This window comes from Lycium barbarum, chromosome 4 (genome assembly GCF_019175385.1).
Source record: "Lycium barbarum isolate Lr01 chromosome 4, ASM1917538v2, whole genome shotgun sequence".
In the NCBI taxonomy this organism is placed as follows: domain Eukaryota; kingdom Viridiplantae; phylum Streptophyta; class Magnoliopsida; order Solanales; family Solanaceae; genus Lycium; species Lycium barbarum.
The window spans coordinates 35,348,074-35,358,959 of record NC_083340.1 but is presented as its reverse complement, the minus strand read 5'-3'; positions in this window follow the sequence as shown (position 1 = coordinate 35,358,959).

Genomic DNA, 10,886 nt, shown 5'->3' with positions numbered 1-10,886 from the left:
TCATAACGGAATTTGAATTTGTTGAACAGTATAAAATCTAAGTCTCTGTGTGAGTACGATACCTAAACTTTAAATTATATATTACTTGTACGACCACGTATACTTGCGTGTACATTTGGGAGCAACAATCTCCCTTCCCTATCCTCTTGCAATTATTTTTGTTATAAAATGACGCCAACTGCAAGTGTTTAAATAGCTGTAGTTGCGACCAAAACAACAATAATATACTACTCCATTACGTTTCAATTCCTAATCTATATCTATATATAATATAAAGGTAGCAATAAATAAGGTGATGTGGCCCTTCTCTATAGCCAGCATTCCTATTTATTTTTTTCCCCTTTTTTTGACATTTTTTCCTCCATCTCTCTATATAAAATACATACAATAATCTACTAAAACTAATTAATCTAATACCACGTAGCTATTGCAATTAAGCCCATTACTGTAGTAATTGTTTGTCTACTCAGCCCACGTAGCATGGTAGCAGCAAATAAGACTATCTTTACTGGTAAATTAATTCTATTTGGATTAAAGCCTAAAGTCGTTTCCTCTCAAAGTTAGCTCACCTTTTATTGGAATCCGCGACTTTTGTAAGACAAAAAAAAAAAAGTTGAACCAAACTAACATAGAAAAAAAAAACATAAGTAGGTTTTACGCACTAATTTAATGCGTGAAAGGACCAAACTGCAAAAATAAAAGTTTGGCCTTTCACGCACGAAATTCGTGCGTGAATGAGGCCAACATAAAGTCATGCAATATCTGCCTCTTGTTATGGGTTGACCACAAAATATGTGCTTTCTATTTTTCCAATCCGATTACAATATCTAAAGCATTGTACATTTATACCTGCTAATATGAGATATTTCGTTTCTCTGATGCACCATACCACAAAATCTTCAAGTAGTTGGCATTTGTTTCAAATTTCTAAAAAATGAGTTTGCAAATTATGTTTTTTTAGGCCCCGGCCGTTTGAAACCTGGTTCCAAGTTATGTTTGGACATACAATTTGGATATTTTAAGTTGTATTTTCTCTTATAGACATAAAAACCCCACAAATTGTGAAAATTATCAAAACATTCTCAATTCTTATACAATCTTACCAAATGAGTAAATCATAGTTTATAACAAAATTAGTACACTACTACAAGGCTTTTCTAAAAAATGCAACATCAATTAATCAAACTTTACTTCAATAAAATCGAAAATTTAACATGAATAGTAATGTAACTACTATTTCATATAATCTTCCCGCATAAATTAAAGGTTGGTAGACATAAATAAAGGTTGGTGGAAGTTAATGAGATTGGTAAATGATTGATGGGGCTAATTGCTAAAAATATTTACCAACTTATGAGTCTTTTTTTACAAAATATTAACTTATGGGTTAATTTTGTATTTTAAAAAGTTGAAACCATGGTTTCAAACACCATGCTTTTTGGATGATTTGGGTTCAAACCATGGTTTCAAACCTGGTTTTAAACCCTGACTGAAAATTGATGACCAAACGCTGGTTTGAAACCACAGCTTCAAAATTGATGGCCAAACGCCTACTTAATATGAGTGAATGTGTAATTTGTATGTAGGCAACTACATTTTTAAAAGGTACAGTGTATACATATACAACTATACAAGTATTAAAGAAGAGTCTTCATAATAATTCCTTACATAGTTTTTGTATTGTTTTGTTGCTAACTTCAGTTTGTAAGGGAAAATGGTATTGCATGACTTTTTGTTGCATGACTTACAAGAGGCAGATATTGCATGACTTTTTGTTGGCCTCATTCACGCATGAATTTCATGCGTGAAAGGCCGAACTTTTATTTTTGCAGTTTGGTCCTTTCACGCACTAAATTAGTGCGTGAAACCTACTTTTTTTTTTTTTTTTTATCTTACAAAAGTCGCGGACTCCCTTTTATTGGGTACAACAACTCTTCGTCTCATAGCAACTCTTATTAGTCTCTTCAAAATAAACATTGTACATGAACTCTTCTGGCAGAAGTGAGCAGCTGTTTCTTGCATCATTCTCATCAATATTTTCTCATTGCAGTGACTTTTAATATGTATTAATCATTTATAATTACACTTTCATACTCTATTTAATCAATTCTTGTGCCTTTTCATCCTCTATTTATGCACTATTTATGGATTGGAAGTGAATCTTTTTCATGTTTTTTGTTCTGTCCACCTTTTAACTGATGTTATGAGATATACTTGAATTTTCAGGGTTATAACTTAGGGGTTTGATGTTGTTTGGTGTAATGAATAATTGAGCTACTGATGATTGGCTTTCTTGATTTGTTCTGTTTTTCATCTTTTTACATCAGGTTTGGCAGAGCATGCGTCCCCAAGCATGGAAGTTCCGGTGAAGCTTTTGTCTCTTTCTTCTTATTCGTTTTTCAATTGACTTTCACAATATCTTGTCTTGAGATTGGATGTCCCAATCTATTTTCTTTCCCGAACAGGTAGGGAGATACAAGATGTTAATTTTTTATTTTAGATTGAGGTGGAAACTAATGAATTTGGTAGGAGCAATATTCGAGCATTTTGAACATTCATCTCCTGTAAAAGGAGACACACTTGAATGTTGCTATGGTTCGCTCTTTTTAAACACTTTGTTTCTGCAGAATTTTCGATTATTATGATAGAGCTGTTTCGTTTTGAGACACTTTGAATGTGGTGCAACTCTTCAAAATAGTTATTTGTATTTAGGTGAGAGTTGTGACTAAAATCAATTTGTTAGACAGATTGAAAATAGTTATTTCAAATTTTTATTTGTTTCGTACTTGCTAATCTGTTCAGCAAACTATAATTATCCACATTCAAAGAGAAAGACATTTAACAATATTAACTCTTTCAGTTACTTTCCCATTTTAAATGATTCTATCCAATTAAAGGCTCGTTAGAAAATTGAAACAATGTGTCCCTTTTTTTCCAGAAAAAATGCCATTCTTAAAAGTTCTTTGGCTAAGATTCTCCTTTTTGGCCTTCTTTTGCTCACTTTTTTTCTTTTATTTTAATTCACTTCAATTTGTAATTTTTATTAATACACCAATTTGCAGTTATTATTTAGTGGTGGAATTCATAAGTAACGTATGAGTAGTTTTTTAGTGGTCTATCAATCTTACTTCAACTTTTCATTTTCCTTACTAATGCAAAGAAAAGAACCCTTTAAGTTTCCAGCAACCCTTTGGCAATAAATTTAGTGGATGAAGGCATTTCTAGAGGCTAGGCTCCTATTCAGTGAAATAATTATTATGCCAATTATCAAATTCTACTCCACAGAAATGCAGTGCATAAAGTCCCAATTGAAATCTCACCAGAGATTTGCAAGTGCATTTCCCAAATACTGTGATATTGTTAATAGAACCAGATTATACTGTATCAATGTCCTAGAGCATTAAAGCTAATCGTAAGATACTTATTCACTAATTTTTAGTTCTTATATTAGTGTGTAATTGAAGTGTGATAACTGAGAGTCACTGAATCCTTCTTTTTCGGTACATTTTTAATGTGTATGCTTTTCGTCTATTGAAAAGTTATACTATAGTTGGTGGAAGGGACAAAGGACTCTGTAATTTTTGCATTCTTAGCTCATATAAATTGCTTTTTGTATATACATAACAAGATCGAACTAAAAAAAGTTAACAATCTGGCGCTAATGTTATTTAGGGACAGATGAATTAGATTTAATCCTCTTTGCTCACCTACCTATATGCCTTTGAATTTGTTTAATTAGTTACCTATATCTTATAACTTTGAAATTAGAGAATAAGAAGGAAAATAAATGTTTAAAATGAACAGATCGGCAAGTACGAAACAAATTTAAAGAAGAAAAGGAAGTAAAGCAGAAAAGGTAAAAGAGACCTAGGTACAAAAAAAAAAAAAAAAAAAAAAAACTCAAGTGATGAAGAAAAGTATCAAAATTAAATGTGTTAATAATAATAATAATAATAATAATAAAAACTTGAAATTTAACGTGATAAGATTTAAATAATTTTAATTCTTATTAGTAAAAGATTAGTTAGGTCTGTTCTAAAGTTCACTAGTCCTAAATAATCTGGGGTTGATTATATCAATTTTACTATCTCACTAACTTGAATTTCCATTTAAATTTATATAGACTAACACTATACAAAATAATAAAAGTAATTAAATTTTCTATATTTCCTATCGCATAAGAATCTTTAATCTACATATATTAAAAATGCGAAGGGCCTTAGAAATATTGATTAAACTTTTTGCCCTTAGTTAAAAGACTCCACAATAGACAAATTTGTCATTTACTATTTTATTACTAAACACTAATAATATAGTATTTCCTTACAAAATAAAAACTGCAATATAAACTTGTCGTATTTTTAGCACAAAAAAAAAAAAGCGACCCTAAATAATAAAAATCTCTTTCTTCCTCCGTAGTAATTAATGATAATTATTAGAGTCCTAAATTAACACACAGTTTTACCTTATATTTAGGACTTCAATTAAATCTATCTATATATAAAAGCAGAGGCAAAAACACCTCATTAAGCCAAATGGAGGCCTAATAATCAGCCATGTGGCAGCCTAAAAAATTAAAGATTTAATATTCTTTAAAAAAAAATCAAACCAGTTACAACTCTACGGTTTTACATTAGGGGAAATTTCAATAATGTACAATGATGCATACAAAATTATATTCGCGTAACCATGTTTTTAAATTACACCCCTTATTAGCCACTTTTTTCACAACATAAAACATTATACAACAATATATATCTGGAGTAGACAATGTATCAACCTTGTATAATAGTGTTTAAAGTGTATAATAATGTATAAGAGGTGTTTATATCCAAGAAAATTCAATTGTATACAACAATATACAATAATTTTTCAATTATAGTGAGGGTACAAATATACAACAGGCTTTTGAAGTGAGGAGTACAAATTAGGCCATTTCAGCTAATTTTACAAACATGGGCTATTTGGAGTAATTATTTTTCCTAAACAGTCATAGATTATTTTCCCTTTATTTTAATCTTCTCTGCGGTTTTCTTCATTCTCAGTGGTACTTCTTCACTCTTTACTGAAGTACCAAAATAACCACAGTCAACGACGATGATGGTGACTTTGACTTCAGCGAAGACTCTGACATCTTCGATGAAGGTATGAGTTACAGCAATCACTCAGTTCCTTTAATTTTGTTTCAAATTTTGAATGTCTGACGGAATGACTGAGAAATTAGGAATTTTTGATTAATCGGTTTGTGGAAGTGTCTTATTTAAAACCCAAAGCGGTCACGTTAGGCCTCGAATCAAAGTCAAGGTCCTGATTTTTGTAAAAGCCCTAAGTTCGAACGCCACGTCTATTTCTGAATTATCCAAGGAAACAACCATGTGATTGACGACTCGACGCATGTTCGCTTAAACTAACGGTTTGTGATTGTTTTCATTGTTGTTACAGAAGATTCACGGTTTGAGAATGGTAACAGTACTCTGTGAAGCATCACATCCTAAAGGTTCTTATGCATTTGTTTATGGGTTTTAGTTCCTGGGTTTGATAAAATGGGAAGTTGATGTTGCCTAGCAGCGGGGTTAGCTCGTGCACGCAATAGCAGCGTGCCAATTTCCAGTCATATAAAGTATAATTTTCTAACACAACAAAGGGGAAGGACGTGAACATACCGCGTACGCCCACCGTAGATCGTATTAGGCGTATACCCTGATAAAGCAAAAATGAAACAAGGAAAAAAAAAAGTTGCAAAACATTCAAAACTAACTATATATATTGTAGATAATAGATTATAGTCTACATCTAATTACCATAAGCATGATTCTTATACAAAGCAATGTATGTAACAAGATAGAAGATGCAGAGTACAAAGTGTTGGGATCGGAAAAAATCAAGGCATCATGCGGAAGCTAATAATTGTAAACCTTGAACACGATAAATTAGACAATAAAGAAAACTATGCTAAAAGAGATATAAAATATTGATATGATTTGGCCAACTGGCATAATTATGAAAAACTAATTAAAAAATATAAAAACTATTGGGAGAACATCTCCCGAACAAATCTTCTATTCATGGAATTCTAAAACTTTCCTCCAAGAAAAGATAGATATTTTAGAGTCCATTTCCATCCAGAATTTTTTTTTTTTGAAGTAAAACACAATTATGATAAAATTAAAATAAGGTAAGAATATCAGACAATCCTAACACAAAGTTTACATTTTTTTAAGCGTGCAAAAATTAACCTCGGAGAGTTTGACCACACCAATGCTTGAAAGGTCTTTATTTCGTCACAATCAATATTCCTGGCCTTAAAGGTGAAATAAAAGAACATCCCACCGGCATATGATGAGTTTGCATTCACAATGTCTACAAACTCATACTGTTGATCTTTAGCGTTCCAATTGCCAAGTTGCACAGCTCAGTGTATTTCTGTTTTCTCATTGGAATCCATGAATGACACAATATGGGCGTGAGGCGGACGGACAGAGAAATCGAAACCCTCGTTCTCATCCAACTCCCTGTTATAGTGGTCCCACACCTTGCGGTCCACCTTGGTACCCTGGGTAAGGTCAACAACATAGTCATTGTATATGAGGTTAAGAACATCCACAGTTTCACTAGAATCATATGAATCTTCATTCATGTGCTCCTCTTTCTCTACTAATTGTCGTTTCCTCCCATGAAATGAAAATTCCTCTTCATTGATATGCTTCTCTGAAAATTCCCAGTTTCCAAAAGGGTGCTCCATTGCAATTTCAGTCCTAATTCCCCAATTTCGATCTCTAACTGTCTTTGTGAATTGTGAATGAATACTTAAAAGCTGTCATCTCTTGTGTTTATAGTGAGTAAAGGCAAACCAAATTAAGGTCAAATTAGGACATAAATAAAAAAAAGTGATATTATTATTATTATTATTATATAATAATAATAATAATAATAATAATAATAATAATAATAATAATAATAATCTATCTACATATATTAAAAGCACGAATAATTTAAGCTAAATGTTGAATGACCAAAATATCCCTTATATATTGATAAACTTTTATGCCCTTAAAATTTTAATTTAAGTGAGGGTAAAATTGTAAAATAATTACCAAATTTAACTAATTTATATCTATATTATATTAAGAGCACGAAGGGCCTTAGAAATATTAATTGAATTTTTCTCTTCATTAAAAGACTCCACAATAGACAAAATAGTAATCTAATAGTTGTCTAGTATTTATATTTAGGAGTTAAAACTTAAAAGTCTATTAAAGTTTTATTATAAAACCTTTCCTCATTTAAATTGCGCATCTAAAATTTAGAACTTTGAAATCAACAAAAATTGTAATTATTATTGTTCCTTATTCGGTTTATATACAATATAATAGATATGGGAAAAAAGTTAGTAACGCATGAAAATTTACATTACGAAATTTTGGAATAGTTTATGGTAATGATATTTAATTACTTTTGCATGCAACACTCTATTCCTATAACTTAGTTGGCTCAAACCAAAAAATAAAAATAATAATAAATTAGTTGGCAACTTTTGTTTAGGAGAGATTTATAGCCTGTTTGGCCAAGTTTATTTTTTCCTCAAAAGTACTTATTTTTTTAATAAGTGCTTATTTTTAAAAAAGTGAGGTGTTTGACCAAGCTTTTGGGAGAAAATAAGTGTTTTTAGGGAGTAGCAAAAGTAGTTTTTCAGAAGCTAAAAAAATAGCTTTTGCCCAAAAGCACTTTTTTGAAAAGTACTTTTGAGAAAAATACACATAGAAACACTATTTAAAAGCTTGACCAAACACTAATTGCTGCTCAAAAGTACTTTTTAAATTAATTGGCCAAACACAAACTGCTTTTAGCCAAAAGTACTTTTAAAAAAAGTACATTTTAAAATAAACTGCCCAAACAGGCTATTAGCATGCACTTGTACAATGTCTTCGGTCATAACAGTTTATTATTTTGTTATATTTATTTTTTAAGGAAATAGAGTTGTTATTGAGTATCATTTTTTCCAGATTTTGGTGGTAAATAAAATTCTATTATGATTAGAGAAATACGTTTATACCTCTAGAAAAGAATTCTATTGATGGGTGAAACAAAAAAAAAAACTTCCTTAAGAACATGTTCGACAGTCTTTTCTTTTGATATAGTGTTCTTTTGCAAATATATAATCTTTTATAATTTACATGGGTTAAAATTGTATATGCTTGATCGGTGTGTGATTAGACTTTTTTTTTTTTTTTTTACTTTTTCATAGATTGGTTGATTCATGCCACAAATTCTATTACTCCATCTTGTTGATTTCTTCAACCTTGCTACCGAGCTCGAAGGCAAAAATGTTAGAGTTTTTTGGTTTTATTCATTAAAGGTATTTATTAGTTATTAAAAGCACGAAGGGCCTTATTGGTTATTTACTGGTACACAACTCAATAGTTTTTTCTTTTTACATTTTGTTCTTTTTGAAATGTACATAGGTTAAGTAAGGATATCGTAGCTAGCTAGATGTGCAATTGATGATTTGGTTGTTTCTTATTTTCTGAGAGATCTGGTTGATTCAAGGCATAATTTTTCTTGAACGTCCTGCTGGTTTTCTTCTACCTTGCTACATCAAGGGCTTAGCTATCAATATATCACAGAGTTGAAGGTAGAGAAGGGTTAGCCTTTTTCTTTTCTGGGTTTTCATGATCATTAGAATTTTTTGTTAAAAATTTATTACTTTTTACTTTAAACACAACTTAATTTAATTATAGTTATAGAGGGATACTAGGGAACTTGCCGCGCTTCGCGCGGTTATGAAAAAAGTCAGCAAGTTTAGAAATATCTTTTTTTATAAATTTGATCGAGATACAAGAAACAAAAAAAAATCAACTTTTAGAAGTAAAAAAATGATAAAATCACAATATAGAAACTTTAGTAGAATTGGAGCTTATAAAAATTACTTTTTTATTGTCAAATATTCTTTAAAATGAAAAGAATAATTTATTAAGAAAAGTTGCATATATTATAAGGTTAATACACAATTTTCTTAATTTAATATAGTTCGAATTCATATATTTAAGGACTTGATTTTTCTTCTTGCTTTCATTAAACGGTAAAATTCTTGTTCGATGAATCTTTCTTCTATTCAAGTAAAAATAAAAAGAAACCAAAAGTGATGAGGCTAAAGGAGGAAAAAAAAGTATCTATTTCATTTCTTTTTTTTATATTTTGTCCTTTCATTGTCCTTGTTTTTTTTCTCTCGTTTTTTATAATCATCTAATAATTCCCTCTTGTTTATTTCGTCTTTATCCTCTATTACAGTATTTGTTTTCTATTCCTTTATTGCTTTTTCTTGTTTTTTTCTTCTTTTCCTTCACTACCAAAAAAAAAAATGTAATTTGCGGAAGTTGAAAAATACGAATCGCGGAGGTTTTAACCTCCGCTATTTGTCCTACAATTACTCTAAAAATAAGTTTTTTTTTTTCATGCTTACAAATCTCTATTTTCTTACTCTAAGACATCAAAATGTATTGTTATTTCAATATTTTCATTACTCGACTTACAAATAAAGAAAACTACATCTCCAAAAAAGAGGGAGAAGCAAATAGTTGGAAAAAGCAAAAGAAATAAACTTATATTTTACGTAATTTATAACAAATTTCTTGTCAGCAAGAACATTTGGTCTTATTTTTCATTTAACCTTTAGTCCATTATGAGCATTTCATATGACAATAGTAGATTGGGATTGTCACCTGTTCACTTCATCTTGGCCTCAATTATGATCAAGAATTTACTTAATGATATTGCCGATATTCTTTTCTGTTTACTAAATTAGATATGATTGACTCTGTCAAATTTTTGCTAATTTTTTGAAACTAGAAGAAATGAACAAATCTTTAAAGAAAACATAAATGGTTCTTCATACCATAAGAAACGCCTAAAGAGGGGGCGTATTTCAATATTTAATATATATTCCTTTTAAGCAATTAGTAATATTTTTTGAACCTTCGTTAATAGTTAGCAGATTCCCGACAAAGTTACAAAAAATTAATTTGAGCCTAAACGAAAATAAAGACTTGCGACACTCAAAATTCGTAAAAACTCAAACTAAAGAAGTTTCATAGAGAGAACACCCGAGAAAATAAAAAGAAAGAAAAAAAAATACAAAACACACATCTTCCTTAGGATTTTAATCATAAGAAAATAGATGAAATAAGAAATACGGAGTAAATGCACAATTTTTGAGCTGTTTACGTCATCTCCTCCCGCAAACTGATCAACATTCAAGAGCCTTCGTCATCGAGTCAAGATAAAGCATAAATCTATAATACCATGAGAATATTACTATTTCAATATGGAATGAAAAGAATAATGTTGATTTATATAGGGAAAACTTGAGGAATATCATAAGGTATCTTAAAGTTGAAATTAAATAGTTGGGGGTTATGAATATGAAAACTTAAAAATCATGGAGTTAATGACATTATTAAGAGTAGAAGTTTAATTGGCATAAGTTATGAAGATGAAAATTTGAAAACAAATAAAGGAAAAAAACAAATAAAGAAGAAAAAAAGATAACCGAAAAATGTATTAAGTGCTATAGCCTATAGCTACATGAGTTAGGCAAAGGAAGGGGATCAGATTTTTTTTTTCCAGTAATAATCCAACTGATCAAATTTTTCCCGTACTAATTCAATGTGTTTAGTAGATTGAAGCAGAAAAATGAAAAAAATGCCAAAAGGAAAGGAGACTAATATGAATATGTTATGAAATATATTAATGTGGATGTCCTTGTAGTCCTTCCACTACTCTTCACCATTATGTTCCACCTCCATGTTCTCAAATCTTTAATGCCATAACCTCCCACACCTTCGCAACTTCATCCATGATCTTTCCCATTATGTCAGTGATTAATGTAT